This window comes from Tupaia chinensis, unplaced genomic scaffold, assembly GCF_000334495.1.
Source record: "Tupaia chinensis unplaced genomic scaffold, TupChi_1.0 Scaffold000279_1, whole genome shotgun sequence".
Taxonomy (NCBI): Eukaryota; Metazoa; Chordata; class Mammalia; order Scandentia; family Tupaiidae; genus Tupaia; species Tupaia belangeri.
The window spans coordinates 508,516-514,224 of record NW_006159762.1 but is presented as its reverse complement, the minus strand read 5'-3'; the positions used below and the strand labels follow the sequence as shown (position 1 = coordinate 514,224).

The window sequence follows — 5,709 nt, the reverse complement described above, 5'->3', positions numbered from 1 at the left end:
GTGAAAGAGAGAGAAAGCGAGAAAGCAAGCCGCCAGGTCTGGGACTTGAACTGTGGTTGGCCATGTGAGAGTCCAGCGCCCTTAATCATCGATCCACCTGACAGAGCATGCCCTGGGTAAGTTTCAAGCTGCTATGTCTGGGACTCAAAATGCAGTGGACTATGTGGGAGTCCAGCGACAGAATCATTATGCCATCTCCTGGTCCTTGAACATTTTAATTTCAGTCTTCCATCCCATTGTGATCTGGTGTACGTCCATTTAAAATAAATGGAGTTGGATTATTTAATTGGGGGCCAAAGGCTTAGATAATCCACACTATGGGCTTTGATACAGCTTGTCTGGAGGATTTTCTCTCACACATTTAACCTTACAATTATGTATTCAGACTGATTTTTTTGTTTTTTTTTGAGAGATTTTCACTGTAGGGCGCGTGCGCTCGCCAGACAGACAGAGAGAGACATAGAGACAGAAAGCGAGAAATCACCCCCCAGGGGGGATGGTCACGCCGCAATCCCTTCTCCTCCATTCTCCTCTCGGGATCTTGGGCACGCACGCACACACACCCGGCGTGAGTTTTAAGCCACCGGGTCCGGGACACGAACCGCGGTCGACTACGTGGGAGTTCAGCGACATAGCCATTACGCTAACTGCTGGTTCCCTATTCAGACTGATTTTTAAGTTAAGTACAATTTATTGAATAATAATCATGATGCTGAGACTGAATTGAAAGAGAACCTAACTCCTGCCCACCTGAATTTAGAGTTGAGTTGGATTAATCAATTATAGAAGGCTGTGGGACAATAAGTAGTGTTGAAATTCACAAGAGAAGATCAGTATGAACTCAGTATTGGCGCAGAAAGCCTTAAAAAGTCATGAGTTTGGTCTTGAAAGAATGTAGAGTAAGAAATGAGTCAAGTTTTAGTTGAGGGGGGACAGATAGCTGTCTAAGTTCTCTGAGAAGCCAAGAGCCCTTGTTTGCTTCCCTAAAGATTCATTTACTTCTTATGCTAGTTCATAGTGCCTACTGGATTCAGTCCCTAATCCGTAACTTTCCTGCAGGGTTTTGTGCAGTGTGGCCTCAGCTGGACTTTAGAGTCTCACCTCAGTGTTCTCTAAAACAAATCTGGCAAGATTGGTGGGTCTGCACAAGGTAATGCTGAAGATATCTTGTACTACCCACTCTCAAGCCTTGGTGTCCTTCCACATGTATTGCCATCCCTTACAGTTTTTGTCTATCCAAACTCCACTCATCCTGAGGTCACAGGCTTGAAGACTTAGTGTAGGTACCTCTTCATGAAGCTTCTGAATCAGACTCCTGACTGAAGAAGGAAACAAAGAGATACAAGAGATATTTACATGAAAACCTGCAAGATTTGATGGCTGATGAGCAGTAGGGGGAAGTTGGGTACAATTACCTATGTTCCCTTCATTATCATACCTTTTTAAAACAATCTCTTACAGTTTGTATTATCTTAATTGCCATTCACTTTTCAAACATAGGGCCCTGTGTCTGCTTCATCAGAACTGGTTTTATGCACATTACTGGCATCTTAACTCAAGAATGCACTGGATACATTTTTTCCAGAGCTTATTTTTTGGACCCCCTTAGTATTTTTATGAATATGATTACTCCTTGTAACTCTTTTTTTTTTTTGAGAGGTTTTTGCTATAGGGCACGTGTGCTCGCCAGACAGACAGAGACAGAGAGACAGAAAGTGAGAAATCATCCCCCAGGGGGGATGGCCACACCACAATCCCTTCTCCTCCATTCTCCTCTCAGGATCTTGGGCATGCACGCACACATGCCCGGCGTTGAGTTTGAAGCCACTGGGTCCAGGACGCGAACCGCGGTCGACTACGTGGGAGTCCCGCAACATAGCCATTACGCTAACTGCTGGTACCCCACTCCTTGTAACTCTTGTGCCTTGCTTTTGGAAGCACTGTTTTCTTCTGGTCTGTCTCTTGCCTTCTGAGTACCTTTGCCTACTCCTGTTTCTCCAGCTGTTCGTTAAAAAATTGGTTTTCCCTAAAACAATTCACTCCTGTAGGTGATCCTATCCTCTTCCATAATTTTGGGTACCACTACATGCTGCTCTGGCTTCTAGCTGACTCCTGAGTGCTAGATGTTCATAGTTGCACTGAACATCATTCTTTTCTGCCACCTCTACCTTCCCATTACTACTTTGGTTAATCTTTTTTATTAATTATTTAATTTTACTTATCATTTTTTAATTTGACTTGAGAGAAAGAGAGAGAAAAAAAGAAAAAGTAAGAAAGCAAGTCTCCAGGTCCAGGACTCAAACTGTGGTCAGCCATGTGGGAGTTCAGCACCTTAACCACCATGCTACCTGCTGGCCCCTACCTTGGTTAATCTTAGCAACTGGTTTCCCAGTCTGTAAAACCTGCATAATTTTCTTTCCTTCCATATTCAATCTGTTACCAAGTCCTATCATTATTTTTTGTTTTTATTTTTTTCCAGCAAAGCCTGATTCTGTTGTCTGTCACTGCCACTTAGATCCTAAGTTTTTTTCCTTTGTTATTAACATATTGCTATGCTATATGTTATTGCTATGCTTTTCTCTCACTCTAGTTTATTCTCCACACTGCTATCTATTCTTCACATTACTGTCAGAAAGAACCCCCCTGGAAATAAATTTGAACATATCATTCTGTGTTCGTAGGGTAGGTCCAAAATCCTGAGTGTGTCCTGTAAGTCTCTTCATTATTTGGCTCTACTGCATTTTTTTTTTTAGAGGTTTTTGCTATAGGGCGCGTGCGCTCGCCAGACAGAGAGAGAGAGAGACAGAGAGATAGAAAGCAAGAAATTACCCCCCAGGGGGGATGGCCACGCCGCAATCCCTTCTCCTCCATTCTCCTCTCGGGACCTTGGGCACGCACGCACACGTGCCCGGCATGAGTTTAAGCCACCGGGTCCGGGATGCGAACCGCGGTCAACTACATGGGAGCCCAGAGACATAGACGTTACGCTAACTGCTGGTCCCATCTACTGCATTTTTTTCCCCTTTAATTTGCTACAGGGTGCATGTGCTTGCTGGAGAGAGACAGTGTGTGAGAGTGGGAAAATGAGAAAGCACCCCTTTAGCATGGATAACCATGCTGCAATTTCTCCTCTATTCTCCTCTTGGAATTTTGGGCACACACACACATATACATGCATGCATACATGCACAGGCACACTGCCATGCATGAGCATGCTGCCGTGTTTTTCAAGCTCCTGTGTCTAGGACTCAGACCTCAGTTAGCCACATAGGATCCAGTCACCTTAAGACCACATCACATAACTGCCCTCTGCTGTACTTTTCTACCATATCTCCTGCTTCCTGCCCACATGGAGCATACATTACAGCACACTGAATTTTTTTTTCACTGCTCTGTAAACTTAGTATTCTCTATTGTGTTTCTGAGCATTGGGATATGCTATTATTATTTTAAAAACAATTATTTAATTTGTCATTATTAATATTTTAATTTGCTATAGGTCACTGCGCATTCACCAGAGAGACAGGGAAAGTGATAAAACAAATTGCCAGGTCTGGGACTCAAACCGTGGTTGGCCACATGGGAGTTCAGTGCCTTAACCACCATGCTACCTGCTGACCCCAATGTATGCTATTATTTTTGCCTGAAATATTCTACCTTGATCTTTTTTTTTTTTTTTGAGAAGTTTTTGCTTTAGGGCGCATGCGCTCACCAGAAAGACAGAGACGGAGAGAAAGAAAGTGAGAAACCACCCCCTAGGGGGGATGATCACGCTGCAATCCCTTCTTCTCCATTCTCCTCTTGGAATCTCAGGCACGCACGCACACATGCCCGGTGTGAGTTTAAGCCACCGGGTCCAGGACTCGAGCCGCGGTTGACTACATAGGAGTTCAGTGACATAGCCATTATGCTAACTGCTGGTCCCTCTACCTTGATCTTTTTTTTTGGGGGGGGGGAGGTTTTCGCTATAGGGCGCATGTGCTCCCCAGACAGACAGAGACATAGAGACAGAAAGCGAGAAATCACCCCCCAGGGGGCATGGCCACGCTGCAATCCCTTCTCCTCCATTCTCTTGGGATCTTGGGCACGCATGCACATGCGCCCAGCGTGAGTTTTAAGCCACCGGGTCTGGGATGCAAACCATGGTCGACTACATGGGAGTCCAGCGACATAGCCATTATACTAACTGCTGGTCCTAGGGTAGGGCTGCTTTAATGATTTACCACTATTACATGGCTTGAAACAAAAGGAAGGTATTTTCTGATAGTTCTGGAGGCTGAAAGTCTAAAATTAAGGTATCAGCAAGACTCTCTCTGAAACTCTAAAGAAGAATCCTTCCTTAACCCTTTCTATTAGGTCATTGGGAAAATCATGATGTGTTTTTCTGTGCAAAAATGTGTGATGACTTTCCCGACAACCCAATAGTTTCTGGTGGCTTCCAGCCATCCTTGGTGCTCCTTGGTTTGTAACCATAGCACTCCATTCTCTGCCTTCGTTGTCACAAGGAATCTTTGAGTCACCCTTTCTTTTCACTTATAAAGATACCAGTCTTTGGACTTAAGGCCCCCTAACTCATTTTGATCTCAACTAATTACTTCTGTAAAGGCCCTATTTTGAAATAAAGTCACATTCTGATGTCGTAGGTAGGCATGGATTTCATGGGACTCTACTTGACCCAGAATATTTCCTTCCTGGAATGGAAAGAAATGGAGGGGTGGAAATGGAAATACCTGGAGATATAAATGTACAAGAAACCTTGTGCATTTGTTCTGCTATTAGAATTAAATGTTCTCGTGGTCACCTGGTTTTGCAGTTAAACTATTTGAAGACTTCATAGGTTTTCTCTCCTCCCTTTGAATTAGAAGTATTTCAGTCAAAAAAACTGAAACAGGTTTATATAAAGGTTTTATAAAGAAGGTTGCCTTTGAGCTGTGTCCTTAAGGATGAATAGGAGGTCAGGCCATGGGGTGGTTAAGGGCCCTGGACTCCCACATGGCCGACTGCAGTTTGAGTCCCGGACTTGGCGGCTTTCTTTCTTTCTCTCTGTCTCTCTCTTTGTCCCTCTCTGGTCAAAATTAAAAATAAGTAAAATAAATAAACTTAAATAAAATAATAATTTTTTTTAATTTTTTATTTTTATTATCATCATAATCTTCTTCATATTACATTGGATTACATATAACTTTACAGTGTATTACATTGTTTCTTCAAAAGGGAATGCCATGCACGTCAGTCAGTACAGAGACATTAATCTCCCCACTTCAACATTCCATATCTTTTCTGTTTTCCCCAATCATTATCTTTATTATTCTAATTATTTTTATAAAACAGTCAATTGCTATTTCTCGTTTTGCTTGTAAAAATACTTTGCCCATCATGAAACACTTCTCAGACCAATCCAGTTGAGAATTCTATACATGTCATCATCAACAGTTAATAAACCCTATCTGTTTCTCACTGACGTCCTGTCTCTCTATTGCTCACTTGCTATCTTTCTCTATCCTCTTCTCTTCACTTACCCCATTCCACACTGTCCTATTCTCATTAAGTACCTTCACTTCAAGAATGGTAGAGTAGTTCCTGTTCTTCCCTGAGGCAATGCAGGGCTGGTAACCATCATCTTCTCAAGTTGCAAGTTCTCAGACCTTGTTTTCCGCTTCAGCTTGCTGGTCCAAAGGCCACACGCCGGCCCTGGAGAGGCAGCTGAAC

General features: G+C 43.1%; 1 protein-coding gene across 3 annotated transcripts in view; it reads left to right on the top strand.

Moving 5' to 3' along the window:
• The window catches only part of TMEM225B (transmembrane protein 225B), a 53,181-nt gene that overhangs the window by 21,855 nt on the left and 25,617 nt on the right, over nucleotides 1–5,709 (top strand). Inside the window, exon 2 of one of the 3 annotated variants that reach the window (XM_027772508.1) lies at nucleotides 1,060–1,150. The exons of the other annotated variants lie outside the window; for them this stretch is intronic. The gene's annotated coding sequence lies outside the window, so the exon portion shown is untranslated. The remainder of the gene's footprint in view (nucleotides 1–1,059; nucleotides 1,151–5,709) is intronic. 3 annotated transcript variants of the gene reach the window in all.